Genomic DNA, 24902 nt, shown 5'->3' with positions numbered 1-24902 from the left:
TTTTCATACAAATTATTATGCTTTCATTTTCATATAATGATGTTTTTACTGAGGCCCAGAATCTGACTTAAAGTAACAAATTATTACTTAAATACAAAATGCCAAGCAAACTAAGTTTAAAAAAGATTGAAGACAACACAAAATGACCCTGTGGCAACAGGCTCCTGTTGGCAGAAAGGGGTATAACGCACTATTGACCACTGGATGATCTGGAGTCAGCCAGGATGGACTTTGAGTCCCAGCCCTAGCACTTACTATCCGTGAGATACTGGGAAAGTCACATAGTGACTTTCCTTATCTGTAAAGTGGGGGTGACAGTGACTACAATGCAGGCTAGTTTTGACATTCAATGAAACGACACAGGCAGAAGGACTAGTTCAGCGATTACCACTGTAGGTAGGATGAGATAGTGACGACGAACATTATGGATACTGCTTCAAGTTTAGTTTTTTTTTTTTCCCCAAGTGTGACTGACTCAAAAAATTTGTATTATTGCATTTGCCTAGCTGGGATAATATTCATCGTGGCAGTTTCCTACTGTTTTATATGTTCTTTTAATTGAATTTGTTTTTCATTGAAGAGGGCATTAAGCTGCCTTTTCATTCTCTTATGAGGATAATGTCATAACCTTATGTTTAACTAATCTCAGGTCCCGAACGGGAAAGGTGAATTTAAAAAATCTCTTCTAGAGTTATTTTTATACCATCTATCCTGTGTACAACATAACAATCCTGCAGCTAAGTTTTGCAACACATTCTAAAAGGTCACTTTTAATGAATTGGGCTTTCCATGTATCAATCTTTCTACATTTACATTTTCTGGAATTTCAACAGCAGAGTTTTCTTAAACTAACTGAATAAATATTCAAGTCTCAGTGTGTATTTTGAAATGACTATCTGCATCATGTTTTTAGATGAAAACAGAGTCTCTGGCTGCACATAAACAGGTTTTACTGATCTTTTAATGGGACCAAGTGAAACAGAGTGCTCTCAACGTTTATGAATGTTGTATAGGGATGCCATTCCCCATTCTAATATTTTCTCATTTTAACACCAATACTACTGCTTTATTTCACTAATTAGCCATTAATGTTCCTTTGGAAGACACAGATCACTGGCAGGGTTCTATTAATGAGCCTGACTTTGTCTTGAGGGAGGTAGGGGAGAACAGGAAGTTATAGACATGTATTAGTCACTGCTTCAATCAAGGAGAAGAAGAATACTTCTTTTACATGTGGTCTTTGAAAAGGTCGTGGGATATTTGAACTAAGGGGCAATTCATTCACCAATATTTTCTGAACACACATTTTATATCAGGCAATGTTTAAGCCTAAGGTGGGGATGGGCAGGCAGGAGAGAAGTGAATGCACAAGATATAACAGTCCATGCCCTCAAGGGCTTTATAGCCTCACTGGGGAGTTTAAATAGGAAAGGCAGTTAAAATCCAATGTGTTCATGGTCATGACCGAGATGGTTTGGGAGCCATAGGAGGATATCCAGTCCAGTCTTTGGATTGATAGTGAGGGAGGGCTTCCTGGACAAAAGTCATGGTTAAAACTAAGATACGGAAAATGAGGAAGACTGACCTAAGAAACTAGTGGGGGTGGTGTGGTGAGTTGTGAGGCATGTCTATCAGGAAGGAGAAATAGCATCTGTGCATGCCGTGTACAGGTAGAGTCGGTCTTGATTAGGGATCTACAAGTGCTTCGTTTTGGTTGGAAAGTACAGTTTACAAGATCATATATCAAGAGGTAGAATCACAACAATGAACCAGGGCCTTGTCTGCCCTGTTAAGGAGCCCAGCTGTGGTTTTATAAAGGACAGTGATATAATCACAACCTGTGTATGATGAGGAAGAAAGGCTGAAAAGCTAAAAGAAGATAAGGAAACATCTTAGAAGGTTAATGATCCAAGTGAAACATGCTTTTCTAGTGATAGAAGGCATAGAGAATATATATTGTATCAAAAGATAATTGGGACACCCAACAGACAGGGTCTGGTGATTGACTAGATATCACAAATAAGGGCCACAGGGACTGCTTCTATGGAGTAAATCCAAGGAATCCATCTATAAGGTTTTCACCGCCTCTTTCATCCCTATTCCCTTTTTAGAGTGGCCTGGGTGAATACTGCCATGACAACCAAGACTCACATGCACGAAGTTAGAAATTTGTAAGGAGGAAGGAGAAAATAGACCCTCAAAATTTGGGGGAGGAAAAAAAAAGATTGAGGCTAAATGAAAAGAACTGGGACTCTGGGAGTCAGAGCTCAAATGAGGCACCGTCCCCAACATCTGCATGACTTCTGTAATTGTCCTTGGTTTTGGACATGACCTAAAGAGAAATAGTTTGGCAAGAGATCCTAAATGGAACTTGCCTTAGTTCTACCCTGTTACTCTCCCATTTTTAAGCAAAGCTCATCTGAGTTTATCGTGTTGAGCACCTCACTTGACAATTAAGTCAGGTGTGTTGGGGTGGGATGTGGGTGGTAACTTGTCATACTCTGGTAAATAGTTTGGCCACCAGCAAGTTTCATTGGCACAAAGACTTTTCAAGCTCTGGGTTATCTTACACACTGGCTAGGGCAGTGGTTCTCAACATTTTGTAGTAATAGGTTTTTAAAAATGTTTATTTTTTAAAAAGACAGTGTGAGCAGGGGAGGGGCAGAGAGAGGGGGACAGAGGATTCAAAGAGGGCTCCATGCTGACAGCAGTGAGCCTGAGGCAGGGCTCAAACTCACGATCTATGAGATCACAACCTGAGCTAAAGTCAGACACTTAACTGACTGATCCACTCATTTAAAGAAAAAAATCAAATTAGCACTTAACATGGAAATGCAAAAGGCCAACCATGCAAAGGATGAAAAGTACAGCTGTTTCAGTTGCGGAAGGTCTGAGGGCCCAGATGATGGGTCCTCTCTCATCTCCCACGACATAGCAATTCTTCAGGAACCACAGGCATCACTGATGTGCACACTCACACTCACAGGCCTGAGAGGTGGCTTTTTGCTAAGGGAAGGATAGCAGCTCAATGGTGCTAAGACACCAGAGCACCTAGAAACAATGGCATTAACAGTATGGCATTCCTTCTATCCAATGGACAAGGTCAGTTTTAATTGCAGAAGGGAGGAATATATCACATTCAATCATCATTTATATGCATGAAGAAATCCAAAGATCAAAATATGATGAGCTAGTCTTTTTTAGTTTCTCCATTGATAGATGTTTGCTATTTGCCCATTCAGTTTATCTTCCTCCAGAACCTTCCAGCAGACACCAGTAATTTAAGGATAGATCGTACAAGAAAGCTTAAAGTTGCAAAAGTTCTATCCATATATTTTTCCCCTGACAAGTGAGAAATGGCTGCATTATTTAATTTAGGGTGGGGAGAAGCATGTTGATTCAGCTTGAAATACTAGCACTTCTCAGGAATACGGCTTGAGGATCAGTGTTTTAATCTGGCCATCTGATTTTGATGTATAAAATCTGAGGCATACAGGAGGTTCTTCCATGGGATCACTAACCAAAAGTTTACTTGTTTGCCTGTTTATCTTTCTGCAATAGTGTCAGGTCATGGTCAGACACTACAGACTCAGAATATTTAGTCTGGTATATTCAGGGCAGAACACTGCCTCCTGGCTTTGATAGAGCAGATGAATTGGATATATTTTGATGAGCATCTATTTTACTCCTGTCTTTCTGGGTGGAATGGAGACAATCGGACAGGAAAACAAAATGCCTCTCATTTCTAAATATTGAACTTACCATCTGGACGAAGCAGAAGCTGTGGTAGTCAAAAGAACCGATTCATGCTTTGAGATGTTCAATTTCTGGACTGTGGCATGGCTCATGCAACCTGTGTTCATCTGTATTTTGCACCTGTGTTACTTATGACTCTTACAGTGTCAGTGCTCATAAAGACTTATTGGAAGCAACTAGACTAGCATTGTCCAAAGGATTGATGGGGCCAAAAGGAGAGGCCTAGAGGGGGACTTCCTGTTTGGTTACCAGCCTGCGGGAGGAGGGATAAACAGGGCAGTGGTCTTGGCCTCATAATCACTGCATGGTGCTTCGAACAGCATCTTTAGAAGGCTGGGATCAACAGGAGAAATAAAACCTTTCTGTAAACAAAGCAGCAGGTTGCTAAAAGGCTCACAATGAAAGAAAACAGAACCGAAACTACTGGTGAAAACAGGAAAGGAAAAGAATTATCAAGTAGTTTGGCAATAATTTCTCAAGATGGGGAAATCATTAGCAATCATGAAAAGCTCTCAGGATAGGGCAAGGCAAAGAGGTAAAATTATTAGAAGCACTCACAAAGAGTGCATATGGTCTTTCTCCATCAGCACCCCATATATTTGACTTATTTTGCTGTTTTTTTTAAGAGAACCATCATTATCTGGAAATTGCAGAATATGAAGAATACCTCTTTTTGGTCAAATAGCATTATTATTTGTGATAACCGCATTACTGGTAATTTATCTTGAGGAGGTTATCACATGATGGTCAGGCACATAGTCTCAAAGACAGACCACTGGGCTCCATTCTCAGGTAGGTATTTTTTGGACATTTTTCTTAACCTCTCTGTACCACTGTTTCATCACCTATATTCGGGATAGTAGTGGTGCCCACTGCATAGGGTTGTTGGAAAAGCAAATAAGTTACTACATGAAAAGCACTGAGAATAGCATTTGGCATATTATAAATACTACATTAGAGTTGGCTATTATTATTTATTCATCTGTAAAACAACGCTAACTGATGATAATAGCTGATATTTACTGAGTGCTTTTTGTGAGTCAGATATCATGCAAGTATGTCACCATGGCAACCTATTAGGCAGAAGGCTTATTATCCCCACTTTACAGATCAAGAAACTGAGCAGCAAACCCTAGGCCTGACGTGCTTTATCATTACATTTTGCCAGCTCTTGAATATGAACTCTGAACTTCTTTTTCCAGTCATTTCAAATATCTCCTTCGTCTTGTAGAACAGTTAAAGAAATAAATGTACTTCACTAAAAAGATGGCTAAACCAAGGAAAGAAGAAGAATTAAGGCAGACTATTCTTGTTTAATTCAGCGCAACAATTCATACCTCCATAAGCCATGACGCTGTGCTCACTGTATTTCACTTTAATGCCATTATTGTACTAGGCAACTTGTACATATAAATATTTTATTCAGACCCTTCTTGTGTGCTGTTAAGATGATGAAAGGCATATATGCTAATGAAGTTCTAAGATTCTCTGATTTTTTCCTTTAAAGTCAGTTGTCAATTATCTATAGCAGTTATTCTAAGACTAAGAAATCTCACGTCTATATTTTCCTAATGGTATCACCTGCGCTTAAATGAAGCATTTTAGCAGCAACACCCTTAGGAATGACATGACTAGACTACAGCATCTCATTTCATTGCGAAGGACAATACAGGCAGATTCTTAAGGTGCCGCTTTGTTGATAATACTGTTGCCACTATTTATTGTTATTCTTAATTACTACTGATAGTACATCAAAAGTTGGAAAGGATAATTGAATAAAAACTTGTCCTTTTATTATTTCAAACTCAACTGAGAAGCACATGGTCCCCATAGTCCCTCTGACTCCATCGGTGTCTACCCTCCATAAGTGTCAACCCACTATACCTCAAGCACCTGCCTAATTAGTCCATTTATAGATCTAACTACTTCCAGAGAAGTCCCTTTTCTGTTGTGGATTGTTACTAATGGAAAGCATGTTGGGTGGAGGCAATATTGTGTAATGGAGAGACCGCTGCTGATTATCTCCCATAGAAAGTCTGTATTACCCTATCTCAGTGAAAGCCATTTCTGTTCAAGCGGTCACTCAGGCCAGGAATCTGAGAGTCATCTTTAGACAGTGACAGTGACAGTGACAAAGGATGCCTACTGGCATCATCATATTCTGTGTATGCTGAAATATGGATAATTGACATTTCCTTGATCTTATATAAATTCTTTCCTGATATATTTAAGACAAACAATGTAATATCTATTTCCATGCAAACTGCAGAGCTCCCAAGCACCACCTATAATGGAATCTGAAGCTGCCACAGTTCCTCTAATTTTTTCTCTTACTAAACCCAAACCCCCTGGGGAGTTGATCACTCGTTTCCATAGTCCACAGGCATACCTTGTATATACATCCACTGTTGCACTTCCTATACTGTGTGTTTGTGCACATGTATGTACGCATATGTGTGTGGGTGTATTTGCATGCACATGTGTATATGTGTGTCTCCATAAGACTGGAGCTCTCCATGGGCAAGGTCCTAGCCACATCTGAATCCCAAATGTACAGCACAGTTTCTGGAATGTGGTCGGACAGGAGGTACTCAATAAATTCTTGCAGAATAAACAGATGACAGGCAGAAAAGAACAGACTAAGGTTTTGCTTACAGGTCTCACATAACCTTGGAGAAATCACTTAATTCCTCTCTACTTGATTGAATCTTCCATTAAAATTTTTTTTTAACATATTAGGGGCACCTGGGTGTCTCGGTTACACGTCTGACTCCAGATTTTAGCTCAGGTCATGATCTCACAATTTGTGAGCTCAAGCCCCATGTCAGGCTCTGCTCTGACAGTGCAGAGGCTGCTTGGAATTCTCCTGTCTTTCCTCTCTGCGCTTTCTCCCTCTCTTTGCACCCCTGCCCCCTGCCTTCTCAAAATAAATAATCTCAAATAAAATAAAAAAGAATCCCCTATAAATTTATTTTACATATTAATACATGCCCTAGGAAGCAGATGTGTTGTAAAAATCAAACTAAAAAAAGATTTGTGAAAACCATCCAGATGCTGTGAAGTGCCACGTGTGAGAGATTAAAATATTGTGGACACGATACAGGAAAAACAAGGAAGGAGAAACTACTCTTACAGGATTTCTCAAGAGGTGTACTTTTTGGAAACCATGTCTCAGTTAACAATCAACAGTTTTAGAAAGGGTTTAGAATTCTAATCACAAAAAGGAGAATCTTTATTTCTCCCTTTGGGATATGACATTTAACAAATTAATTTAGAATCTTTTAAGACAACAGAGCTAAGAGGAAATTGAGAACACTTGTACTAATCACTTCCAACTTCAATGTAGAAGGTCATATATCTAAAAGGTTACTACAATGGAAAAATTCAATTACTAGGGACTCCTAATGGGCTTTACTTAAAATAGCACAGAATTATAATGTCTTCAGTTGTAATGAAAATCATCATATTTCCTCAAATACGGGCATACGTCATTTTATTGTGACTCACAGATAACTGCATTTTTTCACAAACTGAAAGCTTGTGGCCCTGTTTTTCAAACTTCATTTGCTTACTTCATGTCTCTGTATCACATTTTGGGAATTCTCACAATATTTCAAACTTCTTCATTATTACTATGTCTGTTATGGTGATCTGTGTTCAGTGATCTTTTTTTTTAATGTTTTCTTGTTTTTTTAATGTTTATTTTTGTGATAGAGAGGCAGAGAGCAAGGAAGATAGAGAATCCAAAGCAGGATCCATGGTGTCAGCACAGAGCCCGACCCCAGGCTCAAACTCACGAACCCACCCATGAGATCATGACCTGTGCCAAAGTGGGATGCTTAATCGTCTGAGCCACCCAGGTGCCCCTTCAGTGATCTTTGATGTTACTACTCTAATTGTTTTCGGTCACTACAAACTGTGTCTATGGAAGACAGTGAACTTAATTGATAAATATAGTCTGTGCTCTACTGCACTGAGGGGTCATTCTCCCATCTCCCTCTCCTCCAGCCTCCCTGAGACACAATATTGAAATTAAGCCAGTTAATAATTTATAATGGCCTGTAAGCATTCAAGTGAACGACTCACATGTCTCTCACTATAATTCAAAAGCTAGAAACAATTACATTTAGTGAAGAGGCATGTTGGGAGGCCAAGACAGATGAAAAGCCGGGCCTCTTGCACCAAAGTGTTAGCCACACTGTTGTGGATGCAAAAGAAAACTTGAAGGAAATTAAAAGTGCTACTTCAATGAGCACACAAATGAGAAGAAAGCGAAACAGACTTATTGCTGATATGGAGGAAGTTTTAGTGGTCTGGATAGATCAAATTAGCCACAATATTCCCTTAAATCAAAGCCTAATCTGGGGCAACAACTTAACTGTCTTTAATTCTGTGAAGGCTGAGCGAGGTGAAGAAACTACAGAAGAAAAGTTGGGAGCTAGCAGAGGTTGGGTTTAAGGAAAGAAGTCATCTCCATAACATAAAAGTGAAGCTGAAGCAGCAAGTGCTAATGCTCGAAGCTGCAGAAAGTTATCCAGAAGATCTAGCTAAGATCATTCATGAAGGTGGCTAAATGAAACATCAGATTTTCAGTGTATATGAAATAGCCTTCTATTGGAAAAAAATGCCATCTACAACTTCCATGGCTACGGAGAAGTCCACGCCTGGCTTCAAACCTTCAAAGGATAGGCTGACTCTCTTGTTAGGGGCTAATGCCATTGAAGCCAATGTTCATTTACCGTTCCAAAAATCCTAGGGCCCTTGAGAGTGTATGCTAAATCTATTCTCCTTGTGCTTTATAAATGGAACAACAAAGCCTAGGTGACAGCACATCTGTTTACAGCATGGCTTACTGAATATTTTAAGCCCACTGTTGAGACCTACTGCTCAGAAAAAAAGATCCCTTTCAAAATACGACTGCCCATGGACCATGCACCTGGTCACCCAAGAGCTCTGATGGAGATGTACATGGGATTAAGGTTGTTTTCATGCCTGTAACACAACATCCATTCTGTAGCCCATGCATCAAAGAGTAATTTCTATTTAAGAAATACATTTCAGAAGGCCATAGCTGCCATAGAGAGTGATTCCTCTGATGAATCAGGCAAAGTAAATCAAAACTCTTCTGGGGGCACCTGGGTGGGTCAGTCAGTTAAGCCTCCGACTTCAGCCCAGGTCATGATCTTGCGGGCTCTGTGCTGACAGCTCAGAGCCTGGAGCCTGTGTCAGATTCTGTGTCTCCCTCTCTCTCTCTCTCTCTCTGCCCCTCCCCCACTTGCTCTCTCTCTCTCTCTCTCTCTCTCTCTCTCTCTCAAAAATAAATAAGCATTAAAAAGTTTTAAAAAAAGAAAGAAAATCTTCCGGAAAGGATTCAACATTCTAGATGCCAGTAAGAACATTTATGAGTCATGGAAAGAGGTCCAAATATCAACATTAACAGGAATTCGGAAGAAGTTAATTTCAACCCTCATAGATAATGTTGAGGGGTTCCAGACTTCAGTGGAAGCAGCAGCTGCAGATGTGGTGAAAATAGCAAGAGAAGCCTGAAGATATACCTGAATTGCTGCAGTCTCATGATAAAACTTCAGCAGATGACAAATTGCTTCTTCTGGATGAGCAAAGAAAGTAGCTTCTAAAGACGGAATACACTCCTCACGAGCATGCTATGAAGATTGTTGAAATGACCACAAAGGACTTAGAATGTTACATAAACTTGGTTGATAAAGCAGTGGCAGGTTTGAGAGCACCAACCTCAATCCTGAAAGAATTTCTAGTGTCGACAAAGTGCTATCACACAGCAGTGCATGCTACAGAGAAAGCATTCACGAAAGGCAGAATCAACAGACGTGGCAAACTTCATTGTTGTCTTACTTTAAGAAACTGCCACAGCCACCCCAACCTTCAGCAACCACCATTTTTATCAGTCAACAGCCATCAGCATGGAGACAGGATCCTCTTCCAGCACAAAACTTTCAATTTGCTAAAAGCTCACATGATGATTGGTATGTTTCAGCAATGAAGTATTTTTAAATGAAGGCATATCTATTGGTTTAAAAACATAATGCTATTTCACATTGAATAGACTACAGTAGAATGTAAACTTAGCTTTAACATGCACTGGGAAACAAAAAAAAAAAATCATGCTACTCATTTTATTGTGATACCTGCTTAATGCAATGGCCTGGATCTGAACCTAGTATCTCCAAGGTATGAAGTGCTGTGATTGATTTGGTGAGTACATATATTCTCTCTAAGCACAAGTTCATGACATCTGAAGAACTTAGGAGACAAAGTCCTAATATTTAAATGTTTCAGCAAGAGTTCTAAATGTATGGACCCCAACAAATTCACTCAGCGGGGGTCTATACTTGATGTCCCTTTTGTGTTTGCTTTCTAGAAAAGAGGGGATTTTGCTTAAAAATCACTATGAAGATGGTTAATTTGACTTTTTTACTCCCTTTGACAAATGACTTTTAAGGAACTTTAAAAAAAGTGAATGTGGGGTGCCTGGGTGGCGCAGTCAGTTAAGCGTCCGACTTCAGCCAGGTCACGATCTCGCGGTCCGGGAGTTCGAGCCCCGCATCAGGCTCTGGGCTGATGGCTCAGAGCCTGGAGCCTGTTTCCGATTCTGTGTCTCCCTCTCTCTCTGCCCCTCCCCCGTTCATGCTCTGTCTCTCTCTGTCCCAAAAATAAATAAACGTTGAAAAAAAAAATTAAAAAAAAAGTGAATGTGACAATCTAGATTCATAGAAATTCCAAAATGTAAAAGAATTTGATCATTGAATCCCATTGTACTCAAAATTGGAGCAATTCCTAAAGGAAAACTAATCTCAGTCCTGCTGTTAATATTCAGATCCTATTGGTCTAGAATGGTCTAGATCCCATTGGTCTAAATCCTAGGATCTAGTATGATTAATAGGCATGCATTGATTTTGATATGCCAACACGTGAATCTCATTTGTGTCTATGAATTTCTAATTGAGCCTTTTCACTTTATATATGAAAATATTTGAGATCATGAGAAGAAAAATATTTTTCCCAGACCCTTTGGACTCTCCCAGCTGACTCATGATAAAGCTATGATCATAATCCAAGTCTTCTGACTTCCAGTCCAGTGTTCCTTTTATTATCAGTCACTGCATCCTAGAAGGTCACACACCTGAGCGTCTATGTTCAAGATATACTTTTCGAGCCCATACTGAATGCCATTGGCCACATTAGATCACAGTGATAGGCAGATACATAAAACAGGAAACCTGAAGTCATAGAATTTAGCCTAGTGGGACAGAATGAGCAAATGGACACTCAAATCATGCAAGTGTTCATACTTATAGTTATGACACTTGTTAACACAACTCCAATTTATTAATACTTTTAGTGCAGGCAGGTAGGTCCAAACAAAACACAAGAGTTCATCCAATCTTCCTCAAATCCTACGAGAAGTCACAGTTGCTGTTCTCATTTTGTAGATAAAAGGGGCTTTGAGGAGGCAACTCTAACACAACTTAATGAATAATAATACATGGTTGGGATTCAAACTCTGTTCTGTCCACTCTGTAGAATGTTGAGGACTTAGGCCTCCTCTTTTGGCACAGGGGCAGTTGGCGGGGGGCAGGGGTGAGGGGGAAGGCAGCAGGACTTTATGACTATTGACCTTCCCCTGTCATGTGTGAGTGGTGCCGCTACATTCAACCCAACTAGAATGACACAATATGTCAGGAAAATAGTAATCAATATTAACAGCACACTGAAACCCTCCACCATCATCCTCAGGAATCAGGGGAGTGTTAGCACAACCACTCCCCATCTCTCCCAGTGACACCTGCAACCTCTGTAGAGGCTCCTTAGCTCTGCTGGAGACCAACCAAGAAGAAAGGGTGAGGAGTATGCAAAACCATGATATCCTATATTGCCAGGGGAAAAAAATATCTGTCCAAGTTGGAATTACAGAACAAAAGGAACATGCCATTTGAAATTGGGCCCCCAAAAATATGTTGAGGTCCTAACCCTTAGTATTTGTGAATGTGACCTTATTGGAAAAAGAGTCTTTGCTAAGGATTAAGTTAAGATGAGGTCATGGGGGTGGGTCACAGTCCAACATGATTGTGTCCTTATAAGTAGGGGACATTGGAACATAGAGATAGACACATATAGACGGAAAATGTCGTGAAGACACAGGAAGAACACCCACTACTAGGCAAGGAATATCGGAGGCTATTGGAAACTAGGTGAGAAGCATAAAACAGATGGTCCCTCAGAGTCTCAGAGGTAAAGAACTCCTTATACACCTTAATTTCAGATGTCTGGCCTCCAGGACTGTGAGTCAATAAATATCTGTTGTGTAAACCATCTAGTCTGTGGTACTTTGTTAAGGCCAATCTAGCAAACTAACATAATGCCTGAGGGAAGAGAATTCCCACCGGGAATCTTAATTACAGCTGATGATCACCTGAATTATCCTTTTTTGTATATAATTACTTAATTCCTTATGGAGTAATCCCATTGTGATGTTTATCCTGTATATCTGTGTGTGTGTGTGTGTGTGTGTGTGTGCGCGCGCCCATATGTATGTACGTGCTCTCTCTCTTTCTCAAAATAAATACATAAACATTAAAGAATAAGTAAAATAACAGTTATTGTTTCTAGTTTATCACTACTATGGATGCACATATTTTCTACATCTTTATCAAGTTGTTCCCCTTTTAATATTTTAAGTCAGGTCTTATCATAATCTTGGTTCTGTGACTTTCATTTATTCCCTCAGTCAGTCATTTTTTCTTCAACTGTTTATTCAGCCAGCACCAGTCTAGGTGCTGGGGATACAGCAGTGAACACAAGAGACTCTCATAATATTCACTCTCCATTGACATCAAGTTTTATTTTGAGAGTGTTGGGATAGTGTGACCTTGACCAAGTCAGGTATTCTATTGGAGTTTTGGATTCATCATCTGTCAAGTGGGCATGATATTATCCACCCATTATTGTAAAATGAATTGTGGGGATGTGTCCAGATTAGAATTTTCCTGTGCTAAAGAAAGCATCTCACAAAGCATTACTTTAACATTCAAAGAGTCAAGTTTACAATTATTTCTGGCATTCAAAACTGAACTATTGGGGGACGAGGCTACCAACATCACAAAATGATCACCACATTTCTCTTTAGTCCTAAAAGGCAGCTTGCCCAATTCTGCATCTAGTCACTCGATTTTGTCTAAATACTGATGTTGATATTTGTAGCCTATGCAGTCCATATCAATTCCATTCTTTTCCTGTGCCTATGTAAAAAACAACCTAATAAAACTATTGAAAATCAAAATGCACTCAACTGCATATGATGCAAAAGAATGATTCTGCTGAACACAGCAGCTATAAAATGTATCCCAATTCCCTGCCCACCAACTCGAATTCTGAGACTATTTTGTAAATATGCAGAGACAAGCCTTTTTTATATTTATTGGAAGGTCAGGAGTTTTAAAGTGGGGAGGTATATGGCAGATAGGAATATATTATCATATACTTATTAAACAACTTATTGGAAAGAGAAAAATAACAGGCACATTGCAAAGTACAAGATGAGCACATGTGACTTCCACCACCGTGGTTTATGCCAGTATCACGTCTTAGCTTGGTAATCACAAAAGCCTCCATACTGTGTTTCCTGCTTCTCCTTTGCCCCCTACTCCACGAAGCCATCAGCTAGAATAACTTATTGAAAATATAAGCTATATCATAACGTTCTTCTGTCCCAAACCTTCATGGTCTTCCCCATAAGGGCAAATTCCCTGCAATAACCTAGAAAAGTATTTGTTGAATGCAAGAATCAATCAGTCAATCAATCAATCAATCAATCAATCAATTAATCAATCACCAGTGATCCTCGGATCATATGTAGAACTGAATGCTTGCCCTCAGTGACTTGTTAGCTGTTAAGATCGACCCAAAAAACAATCAGAACATTGGAAAACAATTAAATCCTGGGATCCAGGACAAGTTGTGTGAATAACTTGTTGAAGTTAGAAAAAGAAGCTGATGTGGGCCACAGTTGTTTGGATTCCTCATAGAGCAGACACATAAGACTGAATTAAGATACTGACTTGATGTGTCAAATTTAGAAGAGACAGGCCCCTCTTGAAGGTGGCAGACAAACTCAGAGCCCAAGCAAACTCTTATCTGGCATCCAATAAATTGCAACTTGATTAAGTGGTATCTTTGCACATATATAATACAAATCCAATTAATATTCTCATTAGTCTTTCAGACCCTGAATTCAATTGCGATTCAACAAGAAGAGATTAAATTATACACAGCCATCAGGAGAGCACTGGTTCTATTTTTATTGCATTCTAATTATTTGAAAATTGGTAGTCTATGTACATATGGCAACTTCTCAATGATCTGAATATTGGATTAAGCGAAACACCCTGGCATTGACAACTAACTGAGTTGATTTCATCTAATGAGATAGGGATGTGGAAAACAGCTATAGGCCTTTCACGACAGGCTGCAGTCTTTCTACAGATTCCTTGGCAAAGAAAGAAGAAAAACAAATTCTATAAAAGCCATGTCTGCCTCTTTCACCAGCAAACTTTAAGTTCTAGAGCATTCCTTGTTGTTTGCTTGGGTAACGTCTAAAATGGAATGATTGGTTTCCAGGTATCAGAATGTGATCACCAAAGAGACATTAAACAACTCGTTAAAAATATATATCATGGGGGTGCCTGGGTGGCTCGGTCGGTTAAGTGTCCGACTTTGGCTCAGGTCATGGTCTCATGGTCCGTGAGTTCGAGCCCCACGTCGGGCTCTGTTCTGCCAGCTCAGAGCCTGGAGCCTGTTTCAGATTCTGTGTCTCCCTCTCTCTCTGCCCCTCCCTTGCTCATACTCTGTCTCTCTCTGTCTCAAAAATAAATAAACGTTAAAAAAAATTAAAAAAATATATATATATCATGAAAGATTTCCTAAGTAAAAGACATTATCAGTTTAGGTAAAGCTTAGAATGTTTCCAAAATTTCAGTTGTTCACAAACACCTTAATATCTTTACCCAAATCCATTATTTCACTTACACAATTGTTATTTTTTTAATTACTTCACTTAATTTATACTTAAATGCTACTTATAATTTACATGCAAAATGCTACTTACAAGAGAATATTCTATCACAATCAAATTGCAGATAAGTACATTTGTGATAAGGAGGTAATTATAAATACAAATACAATAAAACAACACTGGTTTGGAATTTTAGGTCTGATCTCAGGACTGTTATCTCTGTACAAAGAAGAGACAAAAGAAACTGCTTTTGGTGTGTTACAGACCAGTACGAAAAAGAGATCGTCTCATTTCTAAAATCAAAGGGTTGAACTAGGATTAGGAAGGGTATAAATACCTCCCTACTAACATGATGTCCATATATCACCAAAAAGCATCTTGCATCATCATGATATTTTCCTTAAACTCTGAGAAACCATGATTTAGAACAATGACTTTCACTTTTTATTTAACTATAACACACTGTTCATAAATTGGGACAACACACAGACACAGATACACGAACACACACATAATTGAAACAAAAGTTTTGTGAAACAATACTTACCTTAACCATATGCAGTGCACTCTGAATTTTTTTCTATTTCATGCAAAATGCACACAAATGATTTCTTAATCCAATAATGGCATATGACAAATAGTTTGTAAAACACAAACTTGGAGGAATGGGTTAGAGTGGTGGTATTCCCATTTTAATATTTGGGATGCAATTTGCCTTAACAGAAGTATGAATTAAAAGATGGTAAGGAATCAAAGAGCTACATTAATTTTAGAAATGTCCACATTATCTTTTATAGAGAATAGTGTTTTTTTCCCCATAATTCCTATCCTGGCCTTCAGAGAGAATCCGTTGTGTATCTATTTTATATGCATTAACCACAGTGAATCCATAGGACTTGAGTTTCATGAAATATTAATACAGTTAATTAATAAAAATAGATTCTAAAGTGTGTGTGTGATGCCAGATTAAACAAAATTTAGATATTTTAAAAATATATTTAAAAAATTGTTATCTTCCCTACAGGACTTTTCAGATTTTTAAAATGTTAATGAGAATTGATTGCTATTTTCCCAGAGGGGCATGTGATCAAGCATTTTGCAAAATGTCTTGAGCATGATATATTTTCTAGGTAGAACATATCATAAGATATATATTTCTCTTGATACATACTGACAAACTGTGCTATTTTTTCCTTTTTTTCTATTCTCTATGCCTCTATGATGCTATTTTCTTCTGCTAAATAAGTAATCACTCTTTGTTAAACACAATACAATTTTTTCATTTCCATTCCTTTTTCACAGTATTTCCTTCACTTCTAGCTCTATTCAACTGTTAAAATGTATCTATTCTCTACACAAATATTTGCACCCCAAATAGCCAAAATATAGAAACAACCCAAATGTCCACCAACAAGTGGATGGTTAAAGATGATGTAGTATAGCCATAATGGAATACTATGTAGCAAGAAAAAATAATACATTAGTGACATATGCTACATAAATGGATCACAAACGTTAAATAAAAAAGAAAGGTAAAAAGGCCACATATTATGTGAACACATTTGTATAACATTAGAAAAGGACAACCTATAAAGACAGAAACATTACTGGTTCCCTGGAGCTACTGGTGGGCATAGAGATTAAGTGTAAATGGGTAGGAGGGATCCTATCAGGATAATGGAAATGTTCTAAAACTGTATGGATAGAATAGTTGGGCAACATGATAAATTTACTAAAATTAGTGAATTGTCTACCTAAAATGGGTAAATTTATACTGTGGAATATAAATTATTCCTCATTTAAAATTATTAAAAATTCCAGCCAGAAGGTCGGCCAAGTAGCTATCCATCTATTCATCCATTCTTCCTTCCTTCAAGATTATTTCATGCCGCTACATTCATGTTGAATGTTTCTTGAAAGAACACACATTGTGTTTTTATATTTCTTGGATCCTTTTGTGTGCCTTCTAACCCTTCCTTGTATTGTATTTCTCTAATATCCTTACTGGACTATAAGTTTTTGTAGATACAAACTATAGTGGACTCCTCCATGTAAAAATATTGATGAATCTAAGCATTGGATGCAAATGTTATTTAATGATGGTTAATGGTAAAGAAAATACATGTGCAAACGTCCCATGGTGGGTATTCTTAGGTTGGCTTCTCTGAAATGAGGAATTTACCCTTTGTTATTTAAGTTTAAAAAGTAGTTTAATATCTCAACCCATCAGCTACCAATTCAAGGAGTAATAAAAACAACAGCAAAGGCAGCAACGTCGTACCAGACACTTACTTCACGTGCTTCTCATTCTGTGGGTATTATTCCAGAGAGAGAAACTAGACACAGCGAAGTTAAGCCACTTGTCTTAGGCTGTGAGCCCTGGATGACACACAGCCTGAGGCACATTTCTCATGCAAATGGCTTATGGAGGGAATGTTTTCAGGAGAAACTAAAAATGGATGTAGGAAGCAAGAAAGGAAAGGAGAAGGAGTCTAATCCAGGGGGAGCTGAGCAAGATAAAGAGGAAAGCAGTCTGTCCTGTCTTGAGGCAAGGGAGTGAGGCTTAAATATACCTACTGTCCCAGATAGTCTGGGTGTGTGTGGGGGGGGGGGAGGAGGGGGGGTGGTTATAACTCCCAGGCACCCTGGCTACAATCACTCAAGGGTAATCCTCCAGAGAAAGTCAGAATTATGAGCGCTTAGGGAGTGCCCACAGCTGGGGGATAGGCACTATCACCAGAAAAAAAGGCTCTGAGAGCCCTGGGTAGGTACCAATAACATCTGCTAAAGCTCTTGGCTCAAATCACACTCTTAGGAAGAATACCTGAGATTCAAACCCCAATAATTGTGATCTCTACATCAGTACTCTTACCTCCTTACCTTTTTTTTTAGCATCACATTTTGTTATTTTCTGTCCTCAAAACATACAACACACACACACACACACACACACACACACACACACACACACACCAATGTACAAACCCTTCCAGTTATGGCCTAGGTCGATCCATTAGCATCTATTTTTAAACTAAATATTAATTCAAACTAGGATAACAAAGTCAAGACTATTTGACACCCTTCTTTAATCTTGCTTTTAATGAATAGATAAAAATAATTTTTAATTACATGCATTATTTAAATAGCGAATGAGGAACTTGAATGTTGCTTGAAAGCAGTTGACTTCTTCCAGCATTTTAAATATTTCCTATTCCAAATCTTCTTTAGACTAAAACTCTCTATGAATAAAGAATTGCTTAGAAGCTTGGTTCAGACAATGCCCCAATCACTACACATTCCAAATGAGCCAGTCTGAACTTCAGAGAAATTACTATGTATTTTAAAATTTTTAAAATCAAAAATAAAATCATAAAGGCCAGGGAAATTTGATGGTAGAAACTACAATCTAAACAACAAACAAATAGAATCAAACCATGGCATAATGCCTGCTATCCAGCATTGCACAAAAGAACTGGCTTTGTTCCAACAAAGGCAAGACTTATTGCAATAATACAAAGCTCTGTTTATAAAGAATGACAAACTCTAAATGAAAATTGCTCATCTGAGCCCTTAGAGCCTATATTCATCCATTTCTGTCCTTCCCCCAACTCGGCATCCTTTCCATTTAAATGCAGATATTCAAAAGGATTTCTCTGTCCTCCACTTATCATGCATACCTCTCTTTTCCCCCTTATCTCTCTTGTTTTGCTTATTTTGAAAACCAGGCTCAGAGCTCTGAACTGTAGAATAAGTAGCCAAGAATTCAGAACATTTGAAGTAAATAGAATATTTGACTGTGTGTGCATTTCACGTGAAAAATACAATGCTACTCTGGACGCCTGCATTTGATAAGGCCACAGTGCCCTGTTAAAAGGACATAGTCATTGGTTGGGTAGGTGAGAATTAACATGACTTGAGCATATTATGTGATAAATGGCACCCCAACTGGCTATATCTTAAGCCATGAAAGTGACAAAATGAAGAGATAAGGTATATTATTTTGGGGTGAAGGAAGTATGAGGCCAAGACCAAGAACCTGGAAGCATTTTCTCTGAAAAGGGATTCTCATAAACTGAGGCACCTTATATCCAATTTTAAATCACAGCCAGAAACATTTCTCTTCAATGAGCAATTTGCAAAACACTTCCCCAGGGATTCCTGATGTCTGTCAGAAACCTCTATGTAAATTTCTTTCCATTCATTGGAGAGAAGAGAAGGGGGGGTAATATTTGTGACTTATGTTTATGCTTTTCATCCGGTATTTAATTTTTACAATGAATCTTTGGGGATAACATTGTCCTTATTTTGCTGACAAGAAAACTGAATTATGTTAAAAATGAAACAGAAAGTGAAAGAATTAACACAGATTCACTAAAGGACAGAGCTTAGATTCAAAGCCAGACCCTTTTAACCCAGAAGTTCATGGACTTTCCACTCTTTCATGCTGACTATAGCTTTATACAACATTTTCCAAATGTGTTCTGTTGGATGTTAATGGGAGGTAAGCATTGTTCATGGTTCAACAAAGGCAGGCCAGTTTGTTTACAATACTTTCCAACACTTTTAATATGTCCAAGTGTATTCTGTGTGTCCCCCGGAGGCCTCCAGTTCAGTGTTTATAAAACTCCATGACCTTAGAGACCTTGTCCTGCCTGAACCTCAAACTCTATTGAAAATACTCAAGAAAGTACTGTTACTCCAGCAGTACTCTACAGCAGGAGAGGAGAGAGAACAGGTACCCAAAGGGCTTACATTTTTATTTCATAGACTTCTCCATTGCCCCAAATTTTATGAACCTGCATTAATTTGGGAAAAAAAAAACAAAGTATAATTTATATGAAGCAATATAATACAATTATACTAATGCTAATAACACTAGTATATTCCCATTAGAGTGCATTTATAAATATATGAAAATAAAGATGCACTAAACAACGTTCCATCTGCTTTATGATCACTATGTAAAGACAGAAGTGCGACTATATTCATGTAAAAAAATAATATATTCATGTAATGTCTGATGAGTATTAGAATAATAAAGCAATAACAGTTACATAAGGCCAAGCACTGTTCTAAGTGGCTGGTATATGTTAATCCATTTAATCATTACAACAACCCTCTGAGAAAACATTATTTGCTCCACATGACAGATGAGGAACCGGGGGTACAGGTAAGTTAATTTATTTCTCCAAAGTCCTACTAGTGACTTGTCTAAGCAAGTGTGTGTCAGAACCTGGTACCAATTGGTTTTCAAGAATTCTATACTGCTATGACCCGCACTTAAACCTATTTTGCAAAAGAATCTAGATGCCTTTGGAGGGTTTCTTTAGCCTATGTAAAGACTAATAAGGGCTCCCACTATTTTACTTCCCTTCTCTAAATTTATACCCCCAACTTCCCTACCTTCTACCCTTTCATTACTGGGAATTATATATAAAATTTGTAACTTTGAAAGTATTTATAATTTCTATAATATTATTTACCATTTTTAAGTTGAATTATATGTAATATATAAAATATTTTTTTTATTTTTTTTAATGTTTATTCATTTTTTGAGAGAGGGATGGAGACAGAATGTGAGTGGGGGAGGGGCAGAGAGAGAGGGAGACACAGAATCTGAAGCAGGCTCCAGGCCCTGAGCTGTCAGCAAGGAGCCCAACGTGGGACTCAAACCCACGAGCTGCAAGATCATGACCTGAGCCGAAGTCAGACGCTTAACTGAGCCATCCAGGTGCCCCTATAAAAATATTTTAGAATAAAAAACTATAAACTTGGTTTAGCGATATAAAAGTAGTATTTTATAGTCATTTGTCTGACTTCCTTATTCATAACCATTTGCTGAGTAGCTATTAAGTACTGCTGCAGGGGATTTAAGCATATGTTAAATGCTTTCTGCCTGAAGAAAGATAATTTGGTTCTACTGGGGAGGAAAGCCGCTTGGCCACCAGAAGCTGGGTATTATCCCTCAGTGGCAGGATTTGTGTTGACTCATACCCAGCTTCTCAGGAGGTCTTGCTTGTGCCCAGAGGCATATGTGCAGCTAGATGGTGGCTAGCCCAGGTGGAGCCATGAACTGAGCACTGGATCACAGCACGGCTCCCTGCACAGTGCTAACTGAGCCTGTCACCTGCCTTTTTTTTTTTTTTTTCTGTGAAGGTTTAACCATGTACAGATGTGTGCTTAGGCTATAGGAAAAACACATGTAAAACAATGTAAAACCAAAGAAACCTGAGGTAAGTAGAAGCCACTATGAGTATTACAAAAAGTAAAAAAAAAAGAAAAGAATGGACTAACCACTTAGGCTCGATTTTGAAAAAGAATTGACAATTATTAAAAACAAGGAAGGCAGATGCACACACAGTGCTTATTTTGAGCCAGGGACTTCAGACGCTTTATGTACAATATGAATACTATTATCTCCTTTTTACTGATGAGGAAACTGAGGCACAGAAAGGAAAAGTGGTGTGCCCAGGATTACAAATCAGGTAAGTATCTGGACTGAGGTTTGAACTCAGGGCATTAGATCCCAGAGTGCATGCTCCTGTCACCATCAGGCCACCTGTGATACAGGGTGTAACAAGTGTTGGTTGAGTGGTCCTTCTCAGCTGGCTACTGCACTTGATGCTGTAGAAACAGCAGTATTCACAGGAATGCACTGGGGTTGATCTGATCTCAACCTGTTGGAGAAGAAAAACTAACTAGTAGATAAGTAGTAAAGCTGAGTCTGGAAGAATACACAAAGGAAAGAAGGAAAGAAAGAAAGAAAGAAAGAAAGAAAGAAAGAAAGAAAGAAAGAAAGAAAGAAAGAAAGAAAGAAAGAAAAAGAAAGAAAGAAAGAAAGAAAGAAAGAAAGAAAGGAAGGAAGGGAGAGAGAGAGAGAGAAAGAAAGAAAGAAAAAGAAAATATAGACTGTTTGAAACCAATGCTGTGTTCCTTCCATGGCATCCACAATGTGGGGGAATCATTCTTGGACTTACATTCTGTAAAGGTGCTGATCATATTTTCCTTTGCATCCCCAGATTTCAGCCTAGCTCCTCGAAGTAGGGTTTTTTATGCTCCAAATTGCACTGATTTGAATCGAGGTCAACCTAGTGTTCTTCACATTCATTATTAAAAAAAAATCTAGTAATGAAAAACGAAAATTAGGTGGATGATCCCTATGGCCAAATTTTATAAAGTACTTTTGAAAGAAACAAAAAATGTGTGAGAACTCCTTAGAATTCTTTGCTAGGGACTCATGTCATGGAATCTTTGCACGGGTCTTAAATACTTCCTTGCACTTCTGGAAGGCTCTTCCTGTCACTTCTTTCCTTTTAATCTGCTCCCCATATTAAAGAATTCATACCTAAGCTTTTGCACGAATGGTGCCCACTCAGACGCAAGCAAGCTGCTGTTCAAGAAAGAAAATTACTGAGGCTGTGGAGAACAGCCAAGTAGCAGTAACTATGGTCCCCTGCACATTCCCCTCTGCCCCGCCCTTTTCCACACATCACACACCCAGGTCAATTTCCCCTTTCAGAGGAAATGAAGCACAACACATCAATAGAGTGAACTAGTTTATGCCCAAGAATCATAAAACTGCAATTCCTCGTAAAAGGTGCAGAAAATGAGTTCCTCTTTTAGGTAAGTGAGGCTCTTAGGCAAAATATCAATATCCTAGTCCCTTGATAAGTTCTTTGACATAGGAATATTTATAGAGACAGTGCTTTATCAACCACTGAGGAAAATGTTTGACTTGAAGTTGAAAAATGACTTCAAGGTATGAAACTTTGTCCTTAGTTCCAAGATATGTCTTCTGAGTTATCTTATTTTTAAAGATAAAACAAACAAACAGAATGCTTCCATTTTAAATATGTTTTCTGGATCAAAAAAAATGCTTTTCATTTTCTATTGATAAATGACTCTGCTCCAATGGGCACTGCACTTCTACTGGAAAAAAAAATGTGCATTTCATATTGATATTCTTTTCCCTTTAAAAGTAACCTCTAAAAATTATATAAAAGCATAACAAAAATGTACAAGTTCAAGTTCATTCTCCATCCACCCTCTGTATTTTTTAAATGGCATCATTATTTTGCATCTTGTTTTGAAACTTGTTCTTTTAACTTAAGAAATATATTCTGAACATCTTTGCAACAGTGCCAGTCTCATGGGTCATATGCTGGGTAAATGGGAGAATATATTAGCATGCAGATGAAATAAGGCTTTTGCCCAAACTAAGTTCAGAATTGAAGTGTGGCCAAGGGAGATGCCACCAAACAGTGAAGGAGGACCCCAATCTTAGGAACGGCAGCAGGTTGGACCCAGAAGAAGCATCCAGGAAAACACAAACAGAACCCTTCCAAACTCAAGGAGAGAGGCACATGACCTGGTGACCAAGAATCAGGCAAAGGTGAGATGAGAACACTCTCCTGGGCACTCACTAGGGACCAAAACTAGTCATTCTAAGTACTTAATGTCTATTAAATATGTATTTGTTTCTGACACTAGTCTGTGAGTTAGATTCAGGGGAGTCATTTAGAGAAGAAACAGGAGGTTAAATAACTTGGATAAGATCACACAACTAGTTAGAGATTGTAGGGCTTTCTTATTCCAAAGCATAGCATTTTCCACATGAGCCCACACTCAAGCTTCATTCTCTCTCTTTTCTTTTTTTCACTATGCCCCCTTTTCTCCTTTGTACTCATACAAATGGTTAATTATAAATCTACCTCGTGAGAGATCTTCACAGGCCTTGGTTCAAAGAATCAAGAATCCGTTTCTTCAATGAGCACAGTGGCCTATTACATTAACCGATAAATTTCATAGCTTATGTTCTTGGAGTGTGTGTATGTGTGTGTCTGAAGTGTGTAAGCCCTGATGAGTCCAGTATATGTTTACACAAACATATTTGTGCACAAGTGGGTATATGTACATGAACATACAAAATTACATACCTCATTGATTTTGGCAGCCATTGAACACACAAATTTGAATGTAGGGATCATATCTGTGGCTAATAGATACTGAATCTTCTAAAAGCTAGTAAGAGATTGGTGGCTGAAAGTTGCAGAAACAAATAAAAGTGCAAATGCATCATCATTAAAAACATCTTAAAAAACCTAATGGAAAAAGCTTTATTTATGAAACTCAGAACCTAGGCAGAAAATCCCTCTCTCTGTATTTGAATTGTACTCCATTTATGAAGGCGCAGTGCAGACACAACTTTAAGGAATTCATCAGTTGTTTGAAGAGCAGTCTGAAAGTATTTTCTCAAGTATTTTCACCATAACAGATGAACCAGTATTTGTAAATACTTTGTTGGATCCCCTTCCTGAGCAATTAAAAAAAAATTAATGTTTATCCACCATTGAGAGACAGAGAGAGACAGAGCATGAGCAGGGGAGGAGCTGAGAGACGGAGAGACACAGAATCCGAAGCAGGCTCCAGGCTCTGAGCTGTCAGCACAGAGCCCAACGTGGGGCTCGAACTCACAAACCGTGAGATCATGACCTGAGCCGAAGTTGGACGCTCAACCAACTGAGCCACCCAGGTGCCCCCCTTCCTGAGCAATTTTGCTAGTTATTTTGATTTATAGTTTACCATTATAGTGACACGATTGAGAAATGGGATTTTCAATCATTGGTCTCTGCCTCATCATACAACTGGAGGATTCAGTTCCCAGCTGGCTCAATTTCAATCTTCTGTTTTTGGACCTCCATAGTCTGAGCCTCTATATCTGTTTTTGCATATTTGGAGGCTGTGTTAAGCGTATGCTTAACCTCTAATCTCCTTGCTATTTTCCCCATTCTTACATCTGCTATCCCATTTAATCCTTCTCCTTGAACATATTTGGAAAGAGTGATCTTGAAGTAATATACCCATGAAAGTGCTTAGTTCATCCAAGTCAGGGAGCATCTTCTTTTAAAATTATGACCACTGGCCTCAAATGGTCACTAAGCACCACCTGGCAATCTTCTCACATTTGCTTGGTAAATTCACTTCCCCCCAGTCTCTGAAAAGACCATACTGTACTTTCTGTTCCCTTTAAGTATCCATTACTTGCCACCCCACAAATGTTTTTTACCTCATCCCATTTCATATTAACAGAAGAAAACAA

Source organism: Prionailurus viverrinus, chromosome B1, assembly GCF_022837055.1.
Source record: "Prionailurus viverrinus isolate Anna chromosome B1, UM_Priviv_1.0, whole genome shotgun sequence".
Classification (NCBI taxonomy): Eukaryota; Metazoa; Chordata; class Mammalia; order Carnivora; family Felidae; genus Prionailurus; species Prionailurus viverrinus.
This window is presented reverse-complemented; position numbering follows the sequence as displayed.